This window comes from Scyliorhinus canicula, chromosome 12, assembly GCF_902713615.1.
Source record: "Scyliorhinus canicula chromosome 12, sScyCan1.1, whole genome shotgun sequence".
NCBI classification, from domain to species: domain Eukaryota; kingdom Metazoa; phylum Chordata; class Chondrichthyes; order Carcharhiniformes; family Scyliorhinidae; genus Scyliorhinus; species Scyliorhinus canicula.
Window position 1 is genome coordinate 83,072,525 of NC_052157.1, and position 27,240 is coordinate 83,099,764.

Below are 27,240 nucleotides of genomic sequence, written 5' to 3' on the forward strand. Positions count from 1 at the left end.
CATGACATAACTACCAGGCGGCATTGACAGTGAGCTATGTAATGTGGACGGTGACGGGTGAGCAGCGCGGACCTGGCCCTGGAGCTTCTTGAGGACCTTACTGAGGGCTAGAACATAGGTAATGATTTCTGCAGTCATATGGTGACATTGAACTAGTCTGGGAAAATGCAGGTTCCAGGGAGTTCTAAGGGGCCTGCCATAAAGGATGTCGGCAGGAGAGAGCCGGGCCGGTCCCGCAGTTGTTAGAGGGCTGGAAGAGGGCAACGGGGAGCAACGTCAGCCATGTCAGTCCCGTGTCTGCTCTTAATTTAGCCAATTTAGTTTTTAGGGTGCGATTGTGTCTCTCAAACAACCCGGCCGCTTGCGGTCTGTATGCACAGTGTAACTGCCAGCGTATGCCGAACTAGGAGCAGAACTCCGTGTTAATCTGTCCAATAAAATGAGGCCCGTTATCAGAACTTAACTCAGCTGTTATGCCGTACCGGGAAATGATTTCCCGCATCAGAACTTTACGCACAGTAGCAGCTTTATTATCGGTAGTCGCATACACCTCAACCCATCTGCTGAACACATCCACAATGACCAAAACATATTTATGACATTGCCACCTTTCCAACTCAATTTAATCCGTTTGAAGTGTCTCAATGGGACCACTGGGCAACGGGGTTTTCCCCATACCACAAAGGATACCTCTGCCGGTGTTATACTGCCGCCAAATCAAACACCGATTACTGATACTCTGGGCCAGCCCTGCGTGTTAGGGTGCCGCCAAGTGTCCAGTAACAAATCACTAGTCCCCCGAGCCCCACAATGAGATGCAAAGTGTACACATTCGATGACCCATAAAGCAAGTACATCAGACATACAAGTCTGATGTGCTGGCGTGGTCCATAAAGAAGAAACAGAATCATATGTGCAAACGTTTCCACATTTGTTTATCACTCTCAGGAGCGTCCTCCTGTAACGCTATGACGTCATGCATGGTGGGCATCGGCTTGTCAGAGGCAGACCTATTTATTGCTGAACGTTTAGTCTGACTTAACATTTTAGGCACCATCACTTGCTGAGTTTGCGCGGCTGTCCGCGCTGCACAATCTGCTCGTTCATTACCAACGTGAACTGGGGTCTTACCATTCGTATGGGCAGTACATTTAATGACGGAAATATGCGCGGGCAAAAGGAGGGCATGCAACAGGTCATTAACTAAACCCCGGCGGGATATCGCCGTGCCCACCGAGGTAAGGAATCCCCGATTCTTCCAGAGTTATCCGAAGTCATGGACTACCCCGAAGGCCCCAAGTATACATGCATGGGTAAGGGCAAAACGTTCGGCTTGTTGGGCTGAATAAGGGGTCTGAAAAGCGGCCGCTTCTCGGGTCAGGCCATCCTGATCCACGATGGCGTAACCGGCCAGTTCCGGCCAGTGGGGCTTATTAATGCATTGTCATCAACATACATAATCATGTCAGGTTGATCTAACAGAATGTCGGTCCGATCCTCCCTTATTGTGGTAGCTTCCTGAAACAAGGCTAGACAGTCGTGGCCAGTTGCCTCTTCATGGTCAGGAGGACCGCTAAGAAAACAGGCTGGATTGATAGTGGTACAATATTTACATTTCAGACGTGGATTGTTTAAAAGGTATATTTCATACCTATTCTGACGAGCTGCGGTAAGATGCTGAGTCTGCAGTTGCCCCAGTAGTGCGATGACCGAGTGGGAGCTATGCACCGTAATGTCCTGTTGGACAGTTATATTGGCAGCAGCCTGCAAACTACTGTATATCGCTGCCAGGATCTGGGCGCAAAGAGGGTGGCCCAACGACACTAGATCAAGTTTGGAAGAGTAATGTGACACGGGTCGGTCCTTATTCTCATGTTGCTGGGTGAGTACCGCTGTTGAACACCCTTTCAGAACAGTACAGTATATCTGGGACGGTCGGTCGGACAGCGGCCTACCGAGGGCCGGTGCTTGTAGCAAGGCCTGCCTCAGGCAACGGAAGCCTTCGAGTGCCTCGGTGGTTAGAGTAAAATTACACCCTTCTCTAGTGTAATGCGTCAGCAGCTTTGTACAGGCAGCGATGTTTGGTATCCACTGCATACAATAATTCACCATACCCAGCCAATGACGGACCCCCTTGGCTGTGGTTGGGGCGGGGTACTGGCAAGTGGGTTCAATTCTACTGGGTTTGAGACTTCCGTATGTGGCCGTCAGTAAAACCCCTAAGAACTTGACCTTTGTCTGAGCCGCCAGGACCTTTGGTAGTGAATCAACGTAACCCAACGAGGATAGGTGGTTCAATAATTGGATCACATCTTCCCTGTTACTGGGCTCGTCGGGACTCGCTACCAATAGGTCATCTACATACAGCACTCGAGTAGAACCACGCTCCAATATGAAGGCCTGCTGTTGGGTCTGTAGACATCTGGAAAAGAGCGTAGGTGAGTTTAAGAACCCCTGAGGCGGTCGAGTCCAGGTATACTGCTGTCGATTGTAAGTGAAGGCAAACAAATATTGGATTTCAGATGCGAGTGGAAGGACAAATAAAGCGTCCTGCAGGTCCACTTGTGATGGGTATTCTGCCCAGACCTATGGGTTGACATATTCCAAAACGTCACGTCCCAGGTGATGCCGAAGTCGAGTGTTAATCGTTTCAGGGACCTCAAAATATTTTATGGAAGTGCCGCCTGGCATGACTTGAAGTGCACACTCTGTTCGATCTGAATGATCCACTGCCCTCCTTGCCATAGGCCCCAGATCCTTGGCATGGTATTGGTCGAGGACGTGACGTGTAATATGAAGGCCTACAGAAGCTGAATGTGGCCATAAATGTGGTGGTATTGTAAGAAAATCGGCTGTACCTTATTTTCCCGTGACTGTGGCTGTAAACGTGACTGGCGATTCGGTCCCAATTAACGGCCGGTATTTGTCCTCCAACTCTCGGTTCTGTCCGGTTCTGTCATTGGCCAGGGTAACGTGGTGCAGTGAATGTTCAATGTCTAACGTCCACCACTGGGGTGTAATAGAAATATAGCACTGTTGTCTCATCCTCATTGATTGAACCGTTACCCCTTCGTCTCCGCACTGTAGCTCTAGCTGGAATATACACAGTAATTTTCGGGCCAACAAGTTACAGTCCAATCCAGTAGTCACCACATACTGATGATCTGTAGACTTATTCTCATAAGTGACTGTCACAGGTTCATTTATAGGATACTCACACACCTATCCTTGGAAACCCGACAAATGCTGGGTGTGGTCGGATAGTGGTCGTTGAAGTTCTGATTGCACCGAAGACATGGCTGCTCCAGTGTCGATTACAAATGGGTAATTTTGATCTCCTATCCGCAGAGAGATAATGGGTCCCCTGTCCAATTGGAGAGTCCGTATGAATAATTAGCTCGTCAACCTTGTGTTGGGAAACGGTTTGCCTGGGAGATTTCGGTGTACCTCGTCTGCCCTCCCCTTGGTGGGTACCCACTCCTTTGGTTCGGGTAGTTTCCTTCTGCTGCTCGTATTTTAAAGGGGGATTCCTGATGCCAGTGATCTGTACGGCCCACAATTAAACATGCATTGTTCCCTCTATATCTGCCCCGTCCTCTCTTCCCAGTAGACCAATGGCCCCTCAGAGGGGGCGGCAGTTGTAAAGCTGTGGGTGCATACGGTGGGCCATAAAGAGGGGCTGAGGCTCCATTTGAGTGGTTTTGATATCCTCCGCCGTGTTGATCCACCCACCCAAGGTCACAATATTGGGGTTCCAGATGGTAAGCCACTGTATCTGCAGCTGGTTGGGGTCTCAGATCATCCTTTTTCATTACATACTCAGTCTTAATGTTTGTAACTGAGCCTCCTTCCTGGCCTACAACCTCCTTCCAATAAAATATGACTGCCCGGGCCATATGGGGAGGGTCGTTTTCTGTCCAATTCATGTTATTACAATTCACTGCATTAGCCACGGAAGGTGGTAGGCAATGCATTTACATAGCACAACATTGAGGGGAATTCTGAACATTTTGGTGCAGCAAAACGCGTGACAGCCCACGGTAGATTTCATTAAAGCGTTCCAGAAATTCCTCTGGCTCCTCATTCTTTATAGGTTTGAGGTCTAAGACAGCAGATATGTTGATGGGCTTTTGAAATGTGGCATTCAACGCAGTCAGGATTTGTGCCCGTCTATCATCGTCCAAGGCATGGGCGTGCTGAAGTGCGGCGTGGCTAGCATAATTCAAGTGGATGAGGTGACAGCGGTACTCTGCTGGGTGTTAAAACCTGCTGGACTAGGGCACAGAGGTCCCTAGAATAAGCTTGATAAACTGAGATGGTAGTTCTCAGATCGTCCACGAAAGCAGGAGATTGCAGCCAGAATAGCAATCATCTCATTGGGTCTACATGGAAAATAAACGTCTATCGTGGGCTTGGCTTCTGCTGTTGCAGCATCAGGGTTGGGTATTTTCCTAATCGGCAACTGTCTCAGCTTTAGCGGATTCCTCTGACTCTTCAAAGACTTCGACGTCCTTCCCCTCCGATAGGGGGAGCTCCGGCCACTCAGAACCATTCCAGTCCTCTTTCTTTGTTCTCATACTTTTCTGTCCTACCATATCGGCCTTAAGGGATCTACGTGGTATGCGTACTTGTTTCTGGATAGGATCAGTCCCCTCTCTCATTGTCCAAGATCGGGTCCCAGAGCTAAATGAGCTTCTGGAACAGAGCTCCCCATGTCTTACAGACGGAGAAGGTGCAGAAATAGGACCCAAACTATCAACTGAAGGGACTGGAGAGGCTGGCATGATTTGCATCTGGGAAGCAGTGACTGGATATAAATTATGATACTCTTGTGGTTCTGGTATTAGTGCAGACAATGCTACTGGTGTAGTCGGGACTCTACCCGACATGGTCCAATTCTCTCGGTCATCATCTGCCTCTGTTAATGCAAGGACAGACATTGAACTACGTAGCACATTTTTTTTTTACTCTTGTCTGCCCCGCTAGGTGTTTCCCTCTCTTTACTTGCACGTTTTTGAAAGAAAACTCCTATTTCAAGATCGCCAGAGCTGTCTGGTCCCCCCCCCCCTCACTAATTGGAATCCCAATGTTAACGGCATTTTCTTGCCAACATGATAACATGATCTTATCCCTCTCCTCTTGACAATATTGTCTCCATAATCCAATCAACTCTTTGGCCAGTATACTTTGGTGTTTCTTCCAGATTTTACCCTGAACTTTTTAAATAATCTCCAGATCTTTTGGGCCCCCTAGTGGCCATTCGTCACCTCATTTCTTCCTTAACGTTGCTGACATTTTTCTAAAATCTCTCGCTTTATCTGGATAAATATCACATAATATTTGCAATGAACTGTTTGTATCACTCGTGTTATCCAAGCAATTCCCCATAATCTAGAACTAGTCCTCAAGACTGCGTTGTTCGCCACTACAGTCCAAGTGTACAATTTTAGCTTTATCAACTATAGTTTCCAAAACACACGTGGAATTGAACCGCCCTTCCGACGTCCCATCAATTCCGTAATCAACCCCTAACTGAACTATCAATATATGATATCCCATCAGTCTTTTTCAACCCTCAGTCGTACCTACATCGACTGAACTTTTAAATTTTCTAATCCACAGACTGACCTTTGATTTCGTCGAGACGATATTTCCGTACCAAACGCGAGTGACCAGACCAATCAGACCATGAGAAAAGGGGAAAATCAATATGGTAATTTTCCAGCTACTCACATTGTGGGTCAATTTCCACTTTCCTTATCCAACATCAGACTAATTCTGATTTCGCAGCTGGCCGGTGACCGTCTGCAGAAACCCCGGGTTTTCGGCACCAAATGACAATATTGAGTTCTTCACCCATCATCCGGACTCAATAAAATTCGACATCGATTTGTAGGCATAGCGTTATTTATTTTTAACCAACTTGCAAGGCTGACTCGCCCCACAGAGGTTCAGAACACACAGGCGGTCTTCTGAAGCTCCAGAACCGAGTGAAATCGGAGACAAAGAAATATCTGCAAATCTCATTCAAATGGCATCAATGTTCACATACAAGATTCCCATAGGGCATCCTAGGTGTACACACCTCCTGACCTGGCCATATATCCTGATTGGCTCACTTCGCATTCCTCAACCCTGGGCCTCTTGCAACCCAGCACCCTTTTCCCCATCCTCCACGAGGCACCCCTCCCCCTTCCTTGCCATACTTTCTGAATCCAGTTGCCCTTACTTTGTGGACTCTCTACTATCAGACTGGCTCACATAAAATTCTTGTAACTAATATTTTAACGAACTATTTTATATCACATTCGTTTGTTCAATTCCTCAACAGCTTTCCACCTTAAATATAGTAAGGTTTCCCTTGCGAGTAAATTCATATAGATCAAATGTGGCAGTGCATAAGTCAATCTTACAAAATCAAAACACCTCAAACGTCCAAACGTACTGGCCAGAAACTACAAAGCACATGCCGCCGTTTTATAGAATAGATTTCATTTACTGCATGAGTGCTCATCCGACAAGTCTCGGGAATTATAAACAATTCTGGTCAAACTATGAGATAACCACATTGCCCATTTCGACATTCGTTATCAATTGCAGTTTCTCTAGTCTGTTCCTTAGCAGGTATGCCAGTCAGAAAATATCCCCTTTCAGGGGAAATATGACAGCGGAAATGATTTGAAGATCAGCAATCAAATTTACAATTCCAGATTAACACCCTTTGATAAAGTAAGTCCAAGTAGGGTGCAACCGTGCTCTGACCGTACAAAGAACCAACAGGCCGTGCTCCTCCGCCATGCTTTCCGTCCGGACCTGGATTTGCAGTGATTTCTCGATTGGACATGCTTGCAACATCAATGGCCAACATGACAGCTGTAATAACTAGGAATAATTAATGTGATTTCGTCATTATATTTCCAACTAAAATGTAGTTAGCACATTCAACAGAAATTTCCATTATGCAGTAACAGTATCAACTGCTAACTGGCAAGGGGTACGATAATATTGCACTGTTATATCCGTGTGCCTGCCGAATCGGCATTGCTGTTGGATTTGTATTTACGAACAACGAAGAAACAACACCGAAAACAGTGCTGTTTCAGCGAATCACAAATATCGATTATTTCACAGTGATGCACTTTTGCATTGTGGTTACTGGAATTATGTCTGAAATACATGCAGGGCGAAAAAAAATTATCCATAAAAAATCTGTATTTCAGCAACCATTACAGTCGGAAGAATGTGAACGTTTCATCGAATCTTAAATACGACCGGTGTCACAACATCCGTATCAGAAATATGAACCAACATATCAGCCAGCGTCGGACATTTGCTAAATTCTGTATTTCCGTATTCATTATCTATTAAAAAAAACTAAATCAATTTTTTGCACAACATTTAATTGGAGCAGTGCTGCAGGTCTAGGATGGACGTGTAGGCATAGTTGCAAGGCGCTAATCTAAAATTCAGTTTGAAACCATGGATCCCGAAAGACGGAATGCATTTTGCAACACAGGCATCCTGTTTTTGTATTGTATTCGATTTTAGGGAATTGGGGCTGGCGTGTGTAATAAATTAATTTGAAGGCAGTGCAAGTGAACTGTTAAATCATCGAAACGTAGTGCGTGGGCTGGTGCACAGACAGGAGCAGGAGGAAATGGAGTTGTTGTTGCAGCATCCGGGAAAAGGCGTGAGAAAGTACATTGGGATGGCTATATTTGATGGAGTCCAGGGCAGCATGGCTTTGCAGACCGTCCTTTTTTTTAATAAATGTTTTTTATTCAGTTTTCATGTTTTATATTGAACAAATCACAAATTGTTAGAGAGAGAGAAGAGAAAAAATAAATATATAAACAAACAAATCAAAAATAAATTTAAAAAGACACGCAAAAATGACAATATATATTTACAGGTAAGCATCTTCGTAATACTAACTGTGGCCTCCCCCCTTTAGCCGGCATACATATTTTACATTCCCCAATATGGCCGAGGCGCATGTTTATTGGCACTTATTTACAGTTTGGTTTTGGGCCTTAGCTAGCCATCAAACCCCCATAACGAACCGGTAGCGCCCCCCCCCCCCCCCCCCGCTACCTTCCCCCGATTCCCATCCATTTTCCCCTGATACTTGGCCACCCGACTATTCTTCCTCTTGTATGTTGGCCACAAACAGATGCCGGAACAATTGCATGAATGGCTCCCACGTTCTGTGGAAGCCATCGTCCGACCCTCGGATGGCGAATTTGATTTTCTCCATTTGGAGAGATTCCGAGAGGTCTGACAGCCAGTCTGCAGCTCTGGGTGGTGCTGCTAACCGCCAGCCAAAAAGGATTCTATGCCGGGCGATCAGGGAGGCAAAGGCAAGGGCGTCCGCCCTCTTCCCCAGGAATAGATCTGGCTGGTCTGAAACACCGAAGACAGCCACTATCGGGCATGGCTCCACCCTCACCCCCACCACTTTGGACATAGCCTCGAAGAAGGCTGTCCAGTACTCCACCAGTCTGGGGCAGGACCAGGACATGTGGGCGTGGTTGGTCGGGCCTCTTTGGCACCGTTCTCATCTGTCCTCCACCTCCGGGAAGAACCTGCTCAAACGGTTTCTTGTTAAGTGGGCTCTATGTACCACTTTTAGTTGCGTCAGGCTGAGCCTTGCGCACGTGGAGGTGGAGTTGACCCTATGTAGTGCTTCGCTCCAGAGTCCCCACCCTATATCCATCCCCAGGTCGTCCTCCCATTTCCTTCTTGTTGCGTCCAGTACGGTGTCGTCCCTTTCTACCAATCGGTCATACAAGTCGCTACAGTTCCCTTTCTCTAGGATACTTGCGTCCAGTAGGTCTTCCAGTAGTGTCTGTCGTGGCGGTTGTGGGTACATCCTTGTCTCCTTTCGTAGGAAGTTTTTGAGCTGGAGGTACCGCAGCTCGTTCCCCCCAGCTGGCCGAAATTTCTCTGTCAGTTCGTCCAGTCTTGCGATCCTGTCGTCCGTGTATAGGTCCATGATTGTCAGTGTCCCCCCGTCCTGTCTCCACCTTTTGAAGGTGGCGTCAGTCAGTGCTGGTGTGAACCTATAGTTGTTCCAGATGGGAGCCTTGTCCGACATTTTGGTCAGGCCAAATTGCTGCCACAGTTGGTTCCAGAATTGGAGGGGGCTGTCACCACTGGGCTGCTGGAGTGTTTTTTGAGTGGGGATGGGAGTGCTGCTGTGGCGAGGGCCCTGAGGGAGGTCCCCATGCAGGAGGCCTCCTCCGCACGCACCCACACGGCTTCTGGCTCCTGGATCCATCCCCTTTCTCCCTCGGCTGTTGCCGCCGGGTGGTACAATTGTAGATTCGGGAGAGCTAGCCCCCCCCTGGATTTTGTTTTTTTGTAGGACCTTCTTTGGGATCCTAGCATTTGTACCCCCCCCCCCCCCCACATACGAACGCCATGATAAGTTTGTCCAGCACTTTGAAGAAGGCCTTGGGATGTAGATCGGAATGGATCTAAACAGGAAGAGGAACCTGGGCAGTACGTTCATTTTAATCGTCTGGACTCTCCCCGCGAGGGAGAGTGGGAGTGTGTTCCATCTTTGCAGGTCCTTTTTTACTTCCTCCGCCTGGCTGGTGAGGTTCCATTTGTGTATCCCTTTCCAGTCATGGGCTATTTGGATCCGCAGGTAGCGGAATTTATATCGGGCTTGTTTGAACGGCAGCCCCTTTAGTGCTGCCCCCCCCCCCCACCTTGCTGGTGTACTGGGAAGATCTCGCTTTTGCTCATGTTGCGTTTGTAGCCCGAGAAGTCTCCAAACTCTTTCAGGAGCGCGATGATTCCGTCCATGCTGCTTTGTGGGTCCGAGATGTAGAGGAGCAGATCATCTGCATAGAGTGAGCCTCTGTGCTCTCTGTCTCCCCTTCGGATTCCCCTCCAATTTTTTGCTGCCCTGAGCGCGATTGCTAGCGGTTCGATTGCTAGTGCGAACAGCAGCGGGGACAGTGGGCATCCTTGTCTGGTGCCCCTGTGCAGCTGGAAGTATTTGGAGTTGGTATTGTCGGTCCGTACACTCGCCATGGGAGCGTTGTATAGGAGCTTTACCCAAGCGGTGAACCCTGTTCCAAGCCCGAACCGCTCCAGTACCTCTATGAGGTATTTCCATTCGACTCTGTCGAAGGCCTTTTCTGCGTCCAGGGAGACGATCACCTCTTGTGTTCTCTCCCCGGAGGGGGTCATTATCACGTTCAGCAGGTGCCTGATGTTCTAGGTGAGCTTTCTACCTTTGACAAAGCCCGTCTGGTCCTCTGTGACCACCTCAGGTACACAGTCTTCTAGCCTTTTGGCTAGGACTTTGGCCGGTATTTTGGCGTCTGCGTTCAGCAGAGATTTGGGTCTGTATGACCCACATTCCGTTGTCTTTCTTAGGTATTAGCGAGATTGAGGCCTGTGCTAACGTGGGCGGCAGTGTGCCCCTAGCTAGCGAGTCTGTGAATATCTACCGCAGGTGCGGGGCCAGCGCTGTCGCAAACTTTTTGTAGAAGTCCGCCGGGAATCCGTCCGGTCCCGGCGCCTTCCCCGTCTGCATGGAGCTGATGCTGTCCATGATCTCTCCCAGTGCTAGTGGTGCTTCCAGGTCCCGTTTCCTGCCCTCTCCCACGACTGGTATGTCCAGTCCATCAAGGAACCGGTTCATCCCAGCCTTCGCCGTTGGGGGCTCTGAGGTGTACAGCTCTTGGTAGAAGGCCTTGAAGGTTTTGTTAATCCTCTCTGGTTCTGTTTCCAACATGCCTCTGGTAACCCTGAATTGCGCAATTTCTCTGGTGGCTGCCTGCTTTCTCAGCTGGTGTGCCAACAGGCGGCTGGCTTTGTCTCCATGTTCGTACAGGGTCACGCGCGCCTGGTGCACTGCTTCCCTGGTGGAGAGCAGGCCAAAGTTCCTTTGTATTTCTTTTCTCTCCGCCAGGAGCTCTACGGTCAGGGCCTCGGAGTATTTACGGTCTACCTCCAGTATGGAGTCGACCAGCTTCTGCACAGCCACCCTTTCCTCCCTATCTCTTTGCGCTTTGAAGGCAATGATTTCCCCTCTTTGTACGGCCTTAAGCGCTTCCCAGAACATGGAGGATGATACCTTCCCGTTTTGGTTGTTCTCCGTGTACTCCGCTATGGCCCATGCTATCCTTTCGCTGAAGGCCTTGTCAGCTAGGAAGGCACCGGCCAACCTCCATGTGGGGCGCTGGGCCCTTCCCGTCTCCAGCCGCACGTCCATGTAGTGTGGGGCATGGTCTGATATCACAATTGTGGAGTATTCCACTTTGTCTATCCCTGGAAGCACCGTTTTCCCCACCACAAAGAAGTCAATTCTGGTGAACACGTTGTGTACTGGGGAGAAGAAGGAGAATTATTTCTCCCCTTGGTGGGCAAACCTCCAGGGGTCCACAGCTGCCATCTGCTCCATAAAGTGACCGAGTTCCCTTGCCATGTTTGAGGTTTTCCCCGTTTTGAGGTTTGATCTGTCCGTCTTTGGGTCCTGTACACAGTTGAAGTCCCCCCCATGATTAGTTGATGCGTTGCTATGTCCGAAATTTCTGCCATGGTCTTTTTGATGAAGCTTGTGTCGTCCCAGTTGGGCGCGTACACGTTGACTAGGACTACTGGCGCCCCCTCCAGGGCCCAGCTGACCATGACATACCGTGCCCCTGGGTCTGTAACCGTCTTTGTCGCCCTACACATTGTCCTCTTGCCGATCAGTATCGCCACCCCCCTGGCCCTTGTCCCATAGCAGGAATGGTAGGTTTGTCCCACCCAGCCCTTTCTTACCCACAGTTGGTCCTGCTCCCTCAGATGCGTCTCTTGGAGGAAGGCTATGTCGGCCCTAATGTTTCTGAGGTGGGTGAGGACTCTAGATCTCTTCACTGGGCCGTTAAGTCCCCTTTCGTTCCAGGTGATTATCCTGGTGGGAAGCTTATGCCCCCTCGTTCCTGTGGGATTAACCATGTTTGTCTGGTGGACGAGCCCCTGCCCTCCGGGGTTTCCCTTTGTTAGGGGGCCGTCCAGGATGGCCGCTACCACTGCTCTCCCCATGCGGTCGTGTCTCTGCGCTCCGGGGTTTCCCCTTGTCCTGGGGGCACCCGCCATGGCAGTCCACTGTGTGTCCGCCACGCGGGTAGTCCCCTGCACTCTAGGGGGGCCCTTTGCCCACAGACCGTACTGGGTGGGTGCTTGCAGCGGTTCCTTGTTCCGAGCCCTTGGTTGTGGTACTTTGTAGCCCTGTTCCTTTTCTGGCCTCTTTTGTCACTTTGTCCCTACCTTTCCCCTCCCTGGTCTCTCCTTCTCTCTGTGCCCCCCCTGGTCTCTCCCTCTACCATCCTCCCCTGTATACCCCTCCTTTGCCCCTCTATACCCTATTCCGGTCCCCCTTTGCTCTCCCGACTTTGGTGGGTGATCTGCCCCCTCCCCTGCCTGGCGCCTTCCCCCCTGTTGGGGGTGCGCTGCGGCCCTGCTTTGTTGCGTGCCCCCGGTGCTAGCTTTCCTGCTAGTACGGTGGCTCCCCTCTCGGAGGCTGTTGTCTCGCTTCTCCTCTACCTGGCCTCTCCGGTTTTCTTCCCGCTCTTCCCCCATCCTACCCGTTGGCATGCCGTTGCTCCTTGCCAGGGGCCCCTCGTCCCTACCTCCCCTGCTGTTCTTCCAGCCCGTGATCCTCGACGAACCTATTCGCCTCAGCAGGGGCTGTACAGAAATGTTCCTTGTTTTGGTATGTGACCCAGAGTTTCGCTGGGTACAGCATACCAAAACGCACTTTGCTCCTGTAGAGAGCTGCTTTCGCTCTGTTAAACTCAGCCCGTTTCTTAGATATATACACTCCAAGATCTTCATAAATTCGGATGGTGTGCCCTTCCCATTTGCAGGCTCTATTTTCCATGGCCCAGCGCAGGATTTTCTCCCTATCCCGGTACTGGCGCAGTTTGGCTACGACTGCTCTTGGTTGTTCCCCTGCCTTGGGCTTCAGGTGCAGCGACCGATGTGCTCTGTCCAAATCCGGTGGGTTGGGGAAAGCTTTCCTCCCCACTAAGTTGCCCAGCATTGCAGCCACGTATGCTTTGGGGTTTTTACCCTCGGTCCCCTCTGGCAGGCCCACTATCCTAACATTTTGCCATCTCGAGCTGTTTTCCTGGTATTCTACCCTGCCCTTCAGGCTCCCCTGTGTTGCGCCCAGTCTCGCCACTTCCCTCTCCAGGGCCGTGACCCGGTCGCTCATGTCTGTCGCTGCCTTCACCGCTTGAGCCTCTCCTGCCTCCGCACCTCTCCAGCTCCTTAATGGTTGCCTCATGGGCTTCCAGTTTCCCCCCTTGAGCTTCCAGTTTCTTCCCTTGTGCATCCACTTTCTCCTCCAATCTGGTCAGAGCCTGCTGCACCCCTGACATGGCCCTGGCCACTGCTGCCTGTGCTGCAGCCTCTGCGTCTGCTTTCACCTCTGCCTTGATTGCCTGCAGCTGCTCCCTCACCACCCCAGTAAAGGCTTCCTTCCTATTCCATCCCCCCTCTATCCCCGGGGGAGAGGGTACCTGTCTGTCCGGCTCTTTTTGATGCGGTGATACATCCGTCCCACCGCTTTGTGTGCTAATCCGCCCGCCTGAGCTGGTTTGCCCTTTGTCCCGTCTGCTGATGGTGCCCCCTTTCCCTTGGCTCCCTTCTGGCGCTTTTTTCTCCCCCTTCCCTGTCATCTTTTCTTCTCCCCTTGTTTTTCATTTCCCCCTTTTGTCCGCGCCCCATTTTTATTTTATTTATTTGTTTGTTTGTTAACTATTTCCCCCCCCCCCTTTTATGCAACTCCTCTCAGGTGGGCTTACTTTGATGGGAGTGGGTGTAGAAAGAGAGAAAATAATATATATATCCCTCCCCCTTTCTCTTTAACAGTTTTCTTTTTAAAATAAAAGTCCTCTTCTTTTTTTTTCCCCACTTTCCCCCTTCCTCTCTCACGCAGGAGAGAGAGAGAGAGAGGATTTTGTCCAGTCCTTTGTTCTTGCCACGTGGTGGTCGCTGCCGGTTTGGGGGGGGGGGTGTGGAGACTCCGCTCCGGGCCTTGAGGGGGTGGGTGGGTGTAGTCGCCGCTCCGCTCCGGGCTTGGTGGGAGGGGGTAGTCGCCGCTCCACTCCGGGCCTGGAGTGTCCGGGCTTGGTGGGAGGGTGTAGTCGCCGCTCCACTCCGGGGGGGGGCTGTGTAGTCGCCGCTCCGCTCCGCTCCTGGCCTGGGGGGCGGGGTGGACCTGCCGCCGCTGGGCCTCTCCTGCCTTCACCGCTTGAGCCTCTCCTGCCTCCGCACCTCTCCTGCCTCCGCACCTCTCCTGCTGCCGCCGAGGATCGTCCGATGACCGGTTTGTTGTGGGGGGGGGGGGGGGGGGTTGGGTGCACGTCCTTTTCCTTCCCTTCCCTGTTCTCCGCCGCTACGGAAGCCCCTCTCCTTGCGCTGCAGACGGTCCTTGACAGCTCCTTGCGGCTGTTAAAGGTTGCTGGAGGGGTGTGCGTTGAAATCTTTAGTGGTTGCATCGTTTAGGACATAGTTGTTACGGCGGAACCACGGTTCTGACATTCCGCTCGCAGTAGGGTGAAAAACCAGAACACGAGATGCAAAGTCATGGTTCTGAGATATGTGACTGGTGGGCCGTTCAAAGGGCTCACCTCCCGCAGATGGGTGGAAGACTGTCGAGTGACCTATGAACGACAGTGACGTGGGATGGGGGCATGCGGCGGAATGATGTGCGTCCGGATGGCGGGGGATACTCAGTCCAAAAATACGTCAGAAAGGACTTAAACCAAATGTAAAAATGCCGCAAAACTAAGCAAGCATGGCAGCATCTGGAAAGAGACAAAATAGCTAACATTTAGAGTCCGGATGTCCCTTTGACAAAGTTAAAAGCATGGAATTTGAGAGATATTCATACAGTAAGTTGAGGGAATTATAGAAACCAACGGAACAGAGTGATAATGACAGCCTCCATAGATAATAAAAGGTGCGGAAGGCCAAACACCAGAGAAATTAAAATCAGAGGGTAAACTGTGACAGTTCTAGATTTGTGGAAAGGGTAGACGTGTGTGGGAGATAGGTAAAATGATAAAAGGGAGGGATGGGGAAGTAATGGGGAGAAAAGGCAAGGGGATGGCATAGGTAAGGGGGAAAGCGTGCTGGCAGAAATATATATAAAGGAAGACAAGAAAGAAAGAAAAGGAAAAAGGCAGTAAAAATGAAATGGAATGCAACTAAAGTGTTCAGGATGGGGTAGTGCTAATAATCTGAAGTTGTTTTCTTCAATGATGACACCGGAAGGCTGTAGCGTGCCTAACTGGAAGATGAGATGCTGTACCTCCAGTTTGCGTTGAGCATCACTGGAATTTTGCAGCTGGGCAAGGGCAAAGATTGGACATGGGAGAATGGTCATGTATTAAGATGGTTAGCAACGGGAAGGTCACGGTTCTGAGTGCGCACAGACCGAGTGTGCTCAGCAAAGCTATCATCCACTCTACCTTTTGTATCTCCAAGGCAGAGGAGACCGTGTCTGCAGCAGCGAATGCAAGAGACCAATTTCTAAGAGATGCAAGTAGAATTATGCTTAACCTGCAAAGAATGGTTTGGGCTGGAATATTAAGCATGGATGATGTTGAGGTGTTAGACCTTTTGCGATTGCACGGGAATGTTCCATGGTTGGTGGGAGAGGTGTTGGATATGGTGGATGAGTCGATTAGATAATCCCAGAGGGAGCGGTCTCTGTGGAATGCTGACAGAGGGAGTGAAGGGAAGATGTGTTTCGTGATGGGATCTTCCTGAATTTTGCGAAAATGTGGGAGGATTATGCATTGCATAAGAAGTGAGAACGAGAGGGACCCTCTCCTGTCCTGGGAGGGAGAGAAAGGGGAGTGTGTATTGCCACGGTATATGGACCGCATGCTGTTTAGTGCCCTGTCAACAACTCGAGATGGGTGATGACGGTGAGGAAGAAGGAACACATGTTCGAAGCATCACTTTCGAAAGTGGCATCATCGGAACAATTGCGAGCATGGGGCTGATTTAGCTTACTGCGCTACATCGCTGGCTTTTAAAACAGACCAAGCAGGCCAGCAGCACAGTTCGATTTCCGTACCAGTCTGCCCGTCAGGCACCGGAATGTGGCAACTAGGGGCTTTTCACAGTAACTTAATTGGAGCCTACTCGTGACAATAAACTATTTTCATCTCCTTTCATTTTCAAACAAGATGAGAGAAAGTGAGAGCGTCTCACAGGGTGCAGGGTGCGATAAGACTATCTTCCACAATCCATTACATGTCCACTGACTCCCTGAGCTTTCTTGGTTATAACTCATCGAACCCTACATTCTGCAAGGACTCCATGCCTTTCTCAAAGCCCCTTCGCCTCAATCGCATTTGTTCCGGTGATGCCACTTTCCAAAGTGGTGCTTCACATGAGTGTCCATTATTTCTCAACCATCATGTCCAACCTACATTTGTTTACAGGGCCCTCTACAGCAAGCGGTCCATCTCCCGCGCCGCTCCACTCTCCCATCCCCTCCGACCCAGAACAAGAACAACGTCATTTTGGTTCATATAATTCATGCCACCATCCTCCGTATGGAGAGACCAAACGTAGACTGGATGCTCTTTTTGCTAAGCACCTTCCCTCTGTGCGTATTCTGAACCCTGGACGCCCGTTGCTTGCCATTTTAACACAAGACCCTGCTCGTATGACCACATGTCTGTTCTTGGCGTGCGGCAATGTTCCAGTGAAGCACAATGCAAACTGGAGGAAGGGCGTCTCATATTTGGGTTCGGCACGATGCAGCCTTCCGGCCTGAACAGTGAATTCAACAACTTCACATGATTAGCTCTGCTCCGCCCCGATCACTTTTTCATTCCAGTTCCTTTTATCTGTCTGATACCTTTCATTTTTTTCTTGCCTTTCTGAATGCCAATTTCCCTCCCCGTCCCACTCTTTTCCTATCTTATACTCCCAATTCCTTACCGTTTCTCGTCTTTGCAAACCCCTTACCACATTTTTCTCATATTACCTATCTCCCCCTCCCCCCCCCAACATAAACATCTGAAAGTTTGTCTGCTGTTTAGCCTTTCACTACTTTTACTCTTCCTGGGGACTGCCATGAGAATGCTTTCTCCCTTGGTTTTAGTGACTATAACTCATTTTTCATTCCTATACCCTGTAGTATAAATATCTCCCACTTCATAAATCGTTTTGCTTTGATAAAGCGTCATCTGGTTCTAGAAACGTTAACTATTTCCTGTCTCTACAGATGCTGCCAGACCTGCTGAGATTTTCCAGGATTTTCACTTTCGGTTTTATATTCCATCATCCGTAGTAACTTTATTTGAACCAGAAAAGACTGAAGCACTGTTTTCTAAGGTGACATCATTGGAACTGGTGCTCTGAGTCGCAGGTACTTGGAGAGCAAGATGCAGCCATTATAGGGAGCAGCGAATGAAGATGGATTGCCACTATAGCTGTGGGCGCTGGCGGCTTCTTGATGAATATCAGTGATCAGACAAAAACATTTTTAAAAAATAAATTTAGTGTACCCAATCATTTTTCCAATTAAGGGGCAATTTAGCGTGGCCAATCCACCGAGCTTGCACGTTTTCGGGTTGCGTGGGCGAAACCCACGCAGACACGGGGAGAATGTGCAAACTCCACACTGACAGTGACCCAGTGCCGGGATCGAACCTGGGACCTCAGCGCCGTGTGCTAACCACTATGCCACCGTGCTGCCCTGTGATCAGACAATAATGAGAAGGGAAGGGATTTGTCGGAGATGTGACGGCGGGAGAGCAGTAGAAATTAAAATCAAATCGATAGATTTTACCTTGTCCAGACAAAAGCATGAGGCGGCACCAATATAGTATTCGATATAAAGGAGAGAGACTAGTCGAATAATGCCTGGGTATGATTCGTACAATGATAGCCCACATAATCTACAAATAGGCATATTACAGCAACTAGTACACATACATGGCAGGACAAATAAACACACATTTTATTTTTAGGAAGTGACAAAAGTTAAAGTTGTTAGTAACAGAATACATTTACATCGGTAGGGTAGGCTGGTCGTGGGGACTGCACAGGCTTCTGCACGAACAACATGCGTGAGCCCTCAGGCCATCGTGGTGAGGGATTGGTCGTCCATAGTAAAGTGCCGCCCTTCGGGCCGGAAAACTGGGTATTGTTGATGTGGCGCAGAGCACCAGAGAAATCGAGTAATGTTGTTTGGACCCTGTGATAAAAGGGTGGAGGGAATGGCTTCTTGACAGGAAGAAATTATTTCAGTTTGGCGGTAAAAAATGCTGAGACGGTGGATGGACGTGGGGAATCCTGAATTTCGATATCGTGAAGCAGATCGAAGTGTGTTGTGCGGGGTTCGGTGAGTATGACGTTAGAAGCTATGGAGAAAAGTTCGATGTATTGGTGTTACATTCCTGGGTTGTTGATCCAGGGTAGGTTGGAGACACGTCTGTAATTTGGCGCTCAGAGCATGAGAGGTAAATATCAGCCCTTTAGACAGCTGCGCCTTGTCGGCTGGTCTGATAGCCAGGTCAGAGCTGGAATTTGAAAAAGAAGATAATAATTTTCGTGGGATCATAACACAGAAACTGAGGTTGCCGAGATCGCAAAGGCAGTTTTCAATGAAAGTATGAAGATCACGTGGAAGAACAAAGGAATTGGGCATACAGAGAGAGAATCGGGAAGACGGGTGAAATTATCTAATTATGAGACGGAGAACTCTCTAGTCAGAAAACAGAATTAAATTCAGATATATTTTCAGTATATTTATAATGTCAGTAATTAATGTCTGGTTGTCGAATTCTGGCAGATCGTTCAATGACATGGCATCATTCTCAGACGTCTTTCACTTTTGAACAATTATGATTGTTTTTCCTCAACCACCGATGCTGTATGCTTTTTAAAATGTCTATCCTTCCAGCAGGGATACACTTTTGCTTACAGTTATTGAATGTCTCCTTAAAAGTCAACCACTGATTTTTCCTAATCTATCTGTTTATGTGGCTTACCAGTTCAGTTGCGCGGGCACAGCTATCTTTGTTCTCTACAGAACATAATGAGGCGACATGACTCATCGTGCTCGTAATGGCACGCAGAAGAGCAACCCAGCTAATCCCATTCTCCAGCCCTTTCTCTGTAGCCCTCTAAATTTATCGTCTTCAAATATCTGTCCAACACTAATTTCAAACTTCCTATGTAATCCACATCCACTCATCTCACAGGCAGCACATTCGAAACCACAGCAACCCTCTGTGTAAAGACGTTTTTCCTCATCTCACTCCAAGCTCTTGAGAGATATTGCGACTACAAGTCACTTACAGCTAGGAGAAACAGAATACATATCTTTATTCTGTCAAATATGCTCATCGTTTTGAACATCTCAATAAGGTCACTTATTTATTGTCTCTGGTCTAAGGTGAACGAAAACAATGTTTACTGCATTTTCTACAATATTTTCTTTTACTGAAAGTCCTCATTCTGCAATCATACCACTCTGCGTCTCCTCTGCAGATCTCCTCTGCGCCCTCTCCAGAGCTCGAACAGCCTTCCGTAACTAAGGTGACCAGAATTGAACACAATACTCCAAATGTGGTCCGGCCAATGACGTGTAGATTTGCAGCATCATATCCTTGCTTTTATGACTCTCATTTTTTAAAACAATGAATTTAGTGTACCCAATTCATTTTTTTCCAATTAAGGGGCAATTTAGCGTGGCCAATCCACCTAGCTTGCTCATCTTTGGGTTGTGGGGGCGAAACCCACGCAAAAACAGGGAGAATGTGCAAACTCCAATGACTCTCTTTATAAACCAAGATCTGCTAAGCCTTCTTAATAGCTGTTTAATTTTGCCGAGCCACCTTCAGAGAAGTGTGCACTTGAACTCAATGGTTGCGAGGTAATTTTTCTTCATTTGCTTTAACTGTATGTTCCGAAACAACCCTGGTTTCAGACAGACATCCGCCCACCCCAACGAACTGAAATCAAATCCTAAGATCATATGCTTCTTGTTCTTTCCTTTCCGGCGCGACCATGCATTAATTGTGTCGTTTTGTCCACGACCAGATATCACTGTCAGAAATACGGTCCAGATTTGTTTCTGTAATGACATCCAAAACTAACACTCAACTAAAATAATTTTCCAGGTCAATTCCCAATATGCATGTACATTACAGTCGCAAATAATTGTGACGTTACTAATAATCCTACACTGTGCAAATGAACATTACTGCATATTCTGTACTAAGGTGCACAAACTTTCAGGGGCGCAAATCTGGTCAAATGCATGCCGCATTTTTTTTTACATTTCTTAAATCTACGGAAATTAACTCTTCCCATTTCACTAGCCTGCTCTGATAAGCTATCATAAATATACTCATGCTATTATTAAATTATCTGACTGCACGAGCAACTTTTCATAGGTTCCTGTATTTTACGAATAGCTACTACGCGGAAATATTCAGGGCCCGACCTTCGCCACCTTGCGATCATATTTCTGTGCGCATATTAGTTTATTTCTATATACTTCCACGTGTGCAAATGATTTGTCCGCTTTGGGGGAGTGAGTGAACGAACCCACGAAAAGACAATTTTCTGTTGTTTTTTCCCCACAATGTAGTGATGTATCTGTCTTGTACTCTTCAAGAAGTTATTTCAAACTATTCTGGACCTACTCTCGGTGTGTTCTGCCATTTTACTTGACGGCTCTCCAGCCTTGTTGTTTCGCTTTGGTTCCTTCATCTTTAGTGAAAAGGTTCTTCTTCACCATTCCAGTGCTTATTTGAATATAACCTGTTTCCTGCCTAGTTCCATGATTAGCCAAAACTTTGGACAACGTGAAGCCCGCTACCTCCGCCACGCTGCTGGCACTGCGTCAGTGAATTTAACTCATTATTCCCATAGCATACTTTGAACTAACCATTAATCTAGTTACCGTATTCCCAATAATTCTTAATAACAATTTTATTTCTGGTCAGGTTAGAATTTATTAGATTTTGGGTTTTTTTTATTTTGTAAAAACAGCCGGTAGCTGCTGACGATGGCTTAGGAGAACAGTTTTTTCTGAAAACAGTTCAATACAGTTTTCAAGAAGCGAACGGAGACAAATAGTTCACATCCCTCCCACTTTATTTTCCCCTCCAGTCCAAAAAAATGTATCGAATCGTGATACCAGCCAGGCTCCTTGGAAAGCCTGAGTAATGCTGCCAGCCGCAGAATGTCTACAAGCATGGCGATGCCCACAAAGACCACTGAATTCGATTCATGGCTCGGCCACTGTGGTACGGAGTGCGCACTTTCTCCCGTGTCTGCGTGGGTTTTCTCGTGGTCATCCGGTTTCCTCCCGTTGTCCAAAGTTGTGCAGTCGAGTGGATTGGCCATGCTAAATTGTCCTTAGTATTGTAAATGAGGGTGGGGATGTGGCGTTCGGTATGGTGTTGTTTCTAAGGGGCGGACTCTGTGGCCGAATGGCCTCCTTCTGCACTGTTAATTCCGTGAACTTGGAAATATATCATATTGCTTCAACTGCTTGCTTTAAAATGCTGGATATATAAGTTATCACTTCTGATTTGCAACATCCGCATCTAGAGATGTAAACTACAAGCGCCTCTGTCCTTCTGAATAAGTGAAAGGAATGGAGTGTTCTCAACATCCACGTTCGAGGCACCCTCCGCCCTTCTAGCCAACTCAATGACAACCGAATATGTCGACGCCACCACAAGCAGTTTTTTACCTGGATGACACAGAATTCCACTAATTAACATATTATTCAGTCGCAACACGGAGCTGCATACGAACTTATTTATTAAACGTACATATGTGTTCACGAAATGCACCCAACACCTCCTATTTATTATTATTATTGCTTACAATGTAACATCTCATAAAATCTTTCAAATACTGTTAATCTAATTCTATTGAAGATGAATAAATAGTATTATTGGATAATCATCAAGTAATCACCCAGCTGCTTCGCTGCGTTGTCATAGAACAGTACAGCACAGAACAGGCCCTTCGGCCCTCAATGTTGTGCCGAGCCATGATCACCCTACTCAAACCCACGTATCCACCCTATACCTGTAACCCAACAACCCCCCCTTAACCTTACTTTTATTAGGCCACTACGGGCAATTTAGCATGGCCAATCCACCTAACCCGCACATCTTTGGACTGTGGGAGGAAACCGGAGCACCCGGAGGAAACCCACGCACACAGGGGGAGGACGTGCAGACTCCACACAGACAGTGACCCAGCCGGGAATCGAACCTGGGACCCTGGAGCTGTGAAGCATTTATGCTAACCACCATGCTACCCTGCTGCCCCTAGGTTATGTTAATCTGTTATGTTAATCATATGTTAATCTTTCTTATTTCGACCCTAAGCCTGGCGAACAGCCGATTCGGCAGCAACTTGACGCGCTGTTCTCCATTGACAAAACAAAGAACAAAGAAAAGTACAGCACTGAAAAAGGCCCTTCGGCTCTCCCAGCCTGCGCCGATCCAGATCCTTTATCTAAACCTGTCTCCTATTTTCCAAGGTCTACATCCCTCTGTTCCCCACCCGTTCACATATCTGTCAAGAGTCATCTTAAATGATGCTATTTTGCCCGCCCCTACCACCTCCGCTGGCAAAGCGTTCCAGGCACCCACCACCCTCTGCGTAAAAAACTTTCCACGCACATCTCCCTTAAACGTTCCCCTTCTCACTTTGATATCGTGACCCTTTGTAATTGACACCCTCTATCTTAGAAAAAGCGTGTTGCTATCCACCCTGTCCATACCTCTCATAATTTTGTGGACCTCAATCAGGACCACCCTCAACCTCCGTCTTGCCAACGAAAACAATCCTAATCTACTCATCCTTTCTTCATAGCTAGCAACCCTCCATACCACGCAACGTCCTGGTGAACCTCCTCTGAACCCTCTCGAAAGCATCCACATCCTTCTGTTAATGTGGCGACCAGAACTGCACGCAGTATTCCAAATGTGGCTTAACCAAAGTCCTATACAACTGTAACATGACATGCCGACTCTTGTACTCAATACCCAGTCCAATGAAGGCAAGCATGCTGTATGCTTTCTTGACCACTCAATCAACCTTCGTTGCCCCCGTCAGGGTACAATGGACCTGAACCCCCAGATCTCGCTGGACATCAATTTTCCCCTGGACTCTTCCATTGACCATATAGTCCGCTCTTGAATTTGATCTTCTAAAATGCATCACCTCGCATTTGCCTGGATTGAACTCCATCTGCCATTTCTCTGCCCAACTCTCAAATCTATCTATATTTTGCTGTATTTTCCGACAGACCACTTCCACCAACTCCACCAATCTTAGTATAATCTGCAAACTTGCTAATCAGACCACCTATCCCTTCCTCCGGGTCATTTATGTACATCACAAACAACAGTGGTCCGAGCACGGATCCCTGTGGAACACCACTAGTCACCCTTCTCCATTTTGAGACACCACCTTCCACCATTACTCTCTGTTTCCTTTTGCTCAGCCAGTTATTTATCCATCTAGGTTGTATACTCTCAACCCCATACGACTTCACTTTTTCTATCAATTTACCATGGAAAACCTTATCAAACGCCTTACTAAAGTCCATGTATACGACATCTACAGCCCTTCCCTCATCAATTAACTTTGTCACTTCCTGAAATAATTCTATTAGGTTTGTAAGACATGACCTTCCCTGCACAAAACCATGCTGCCTGTCACCGATAAGTCTATTTTCTTCCAGATGTGAATAGATTCTATCCCTCAGTATTTCTCCAACAGTTTGCCTACCACTGACGTCAAGCTCACACGTCTATAATTCCCTGGAGTATCGCTGCTACCGTTCTAAAACAAATGGACAACATTAGCAATTCTCCAGTCCTGCGGGACCCCACATGTGCTCAAGCGTGCTGCAAAGATAGTTGTTAAGGCCCCATCTATTTCGACCCTCGCTTCCCTCAGTAACCAGGGGTAGATCCCACACGGACCTGGGGACTTGTCCACCTTAATTTATTTTTGAATACCTAAAACGTCCCCCTTCCGTATGACAACTTGACCTAGAGTATTTAAACATCCATCGCTCGCATCAACCTCGGTCCTGTCCCTCTACTTGGTGAATACCTATGCAAAGAACTCATTATGAATCTCACCCATTTCCTCTGACTCCACGCATAAATTCCCTTTTGTGTCTTTGAGTGGGCCAATCCTTTCTCTAGTTACCCGATTACTCCTTGCATACGAATAAAAGGCTTTGGGATTTTCCTTAACCCTGTTAGCCAAATATATTTCATGACCCCTTTTAGTTCTCTTTATTGCTCGTTTGAGATTCGTCCTACTTTACCGATATTCCTCCAAAGCTTTATCAGTTTTGAGTTGTCTCGATTTATGTATGCTTCCTTTTTCCTCTGAGCTAGTCTCACAATTCCACCGTCATCCATGGTTCACTAATCTTGCCATTTCTATCCCTCATTTTCACAGGGACATGTCTGTCCTGCACTCCAATCAACCTTTCCTTAAAAGACTCCCACATTTCAAATGTGGATTTAACCTTAAACAACTGTTCCCAATTCACATTCCCTAGCTCCTGCCGAATTTTGTTATACTCCGGTTTTCCCCTATTTAGCACTCTTCCTTCAGGACCACTCTCGTCCTTGTCCATGAGTATTCTAAAACTTACGGAATTGTGATCGCTATTCCCAAAGTAATCTCCGACTGAAACTTCTACCACCTGGCCGGGATCATTCCCCAATACCAGGTCCAATATGGCCCCTTCCCAAGTTGGACTATTTACATACTGCTCTAAAACAAACTCTCCTGGATGCTCCTTACAAACTGTGCTCCATCTACGCCTCCAACACTACACAAATCCCATTCAATGTCGGGGAAGATAAAATATCCCATCGCAATCACCCTATTGCTCCTACATTTTTCGATAATCTGTCTGCATATTTGTACCTCTACGTCATTCTCGCTTATGGGAGGACTGTAGTAAAGTCCCAACAATGTTACTGCACAGTTCATATTTCTTAGCTCCACCCATATTGCCTCAGTGCTCAAATCCTCCATTGTGTCCTCCTTAATCACATCTGTGATATCATCTTTGACTAGTAATGCAACTCCTCCACCCCTTCTACCTCCCTCTCTATTCCACCTGAAGCATCTATACCCTGGGATATTCAGTTGCCAGTCCTGCCCTTCCCTGAACCAAGTCTCAGTAATACCAATAACATCATATTCCCAGGTATTAATCCAAGCCCTAAATTCACCTGCCTTACCTGCTACACTTCTCGCATTGAAACAAATTCACCTCAGACCACCTGTTCCTTTGCGTTCATCATCTCCTCCATGTCTACTCTTCCCCTTAGTTACATCGAGTTTATTATCTAGTACCTTACTGGCTTTAGTTGCTGCCTCTTTACTGACCTCTAACTTCCTGATCTGGTTCCCATCCCCTGCCACATAAATTTAAAACCTCGCCAACAGTGTTAGCAAAAGCACCCCCTAGGACATTGGTTCCAGTTCTGCCCAGGTGTAGACCATCCCGTTTGTAATTGTCCCACCACCCCCAGAACCGCTCCTAATGTTCCAGAAATCTGAACCCCTCCCTCCTGCACCATTTCTCAAGCCGCGTATCCATTCTGACTATTCTTTCATTTCTATTCTGGCTGTCCCGTGGCACTGGTAGCAATCCTGAGATTACTACCTTTGAGGCCCTACTTTTTAACTTATCTCCTAAATCCCTAAATTCTGATTGGATGACCTCATCCCTTTTTTTTACTTATACCGTTGGTGCCTGTATAGCATTGTCTCGTCAAGCACAGCTTTTCTCGATTTTTCTTGAATTAAAGTTCCACTGGCGATGTGCTTCGTCCTTTGAAACATCATTGGTGTCCTTCTAGAGATAAACAAGCGCCCTACTTTGGTTAAATCTTGCTCACCATGCAATATGGGGATCAATGGCTGTTACGCACAATTAACTATTTGTCTCTTCTCCGCATGTTCCTGCTGTGGTTCCTTGTTGTGGTGGATAATTATTTAGAATATGAGCGAAAGTCAATTTCACAACCAAAATGTTAAAGCGTAGACTTCTGCTGCCTCAAAAAACCGACGAGAATGATTGAATGTGTAAGCCACGCTTGATGTATTGCAATCAGGAGGACAGATGGTTGAGTCCGATGGACAAGAGGGCATCGTTTCTATGCACACCATTTCATTTTCTGTTTAACTTCTAAAGTAATTCTTCAAAATTGAAAGTTTGAACACCCGCCACACGCACACATACTTAAGCCACACACCTCCCAGCACCGCCCCACCCCCAACCACTACCCAAACACACACACGTCTCCAGTTATACCCTCCCGCAGGTATGCCATCCACTTAAGAGGCATCACCACAGTCCCACAGCGCCACTTTTATTCACCGAGTTCTCCATTGAATTCGGAACTTTGTTAGTGCAACATAGCCCCATGTCAACTTTTAATATGTCAGATTGTTTCTCAGGATGCCTGAACTTCAATGTGTGTGACTAATTGCCGCAGTCATAACGTATTGGCTGCACCGGTCACATGGGCTGCTTCAATTCTTACAACACCAGAGGTTCTCAGGCTTTGATTTTAATGTTCCAACCTTGGCTGTATGTTCCAATCGATATGCCTGTTGAAAAAGTCCAACACTGAACAATCAGTCATCGACGTTGAATAATACAAGAGATTTGAGATCTTCAGCAGGCTTTACTAATCTGCAAAGCGCTATCTCCATGAATATTGTGAGCAGAGATGTAAAATGGGCAAATAATAAAAGTATATGTTTAACATAAACGTCATCACGTACTCAATGCAGAAGATTAAAAAAAAATCTTATTTTAAATCGCCAACTGACATAATTTGCAGAAATCGTTGAATAATAACAATTAATCACTTACCTCGGTGCCAGTGATTCGAATAAAGTACACTCTATTTGAACATTCGACACTCTCCTTTTGACGCAATAATGTCACATCAATGGCCCGAGAACAATTATTCCAGTGTGAATAACTGCTGTCAGAATGTTACTCCTTGGCATCGACTGATACACATTTTGTACCGGTAAGCGCTAAGTTGACTAATCACAGCTGCTAATTTTTGCACTTCTCAGTGATCGACTAGAGAGCAAAATACCCAACCCCGTGGCCTCAATCAAGATCATCACAATATAAACAATGAAGTCCTAATCGTGGAACCG

At 47.5% G+C, this 27,240-nt stretch overlaps 1 long non-coding RNA gene across 2 annotated transcripts in view; it reads right to left on the minus strand.

Moving 5' to 3' along the window:
- The window catches only part of LOC119974926, a 68,375-nt gene extending 41,386 nt beyond the window's left edge, over positions 1-26,989 (minus strand). Inside the window, exons 1-3 of one of the 2 annotated variants that reach the window (XR_005462608.1) lie at positions 26,942-26,966; positions 26,647-26,673; positions 6,800-6,882 (exon numbers count right to left, since the gene is read on the minus strand). This is a non-coding gene — a long non-coding RNA (uncharacterized LOC119974926). Of the gene's footprint in view, positions 1-6,799; positions 6,883-26,646; positions 26,674-26,941 lie in introns of those variants that run through there. The other variant, XR_005462609.1, reaches the window with a different exon arrangement.
- Between the last annotated feature and the right edge of the window lie 251 nt (positions 26,990-27,240).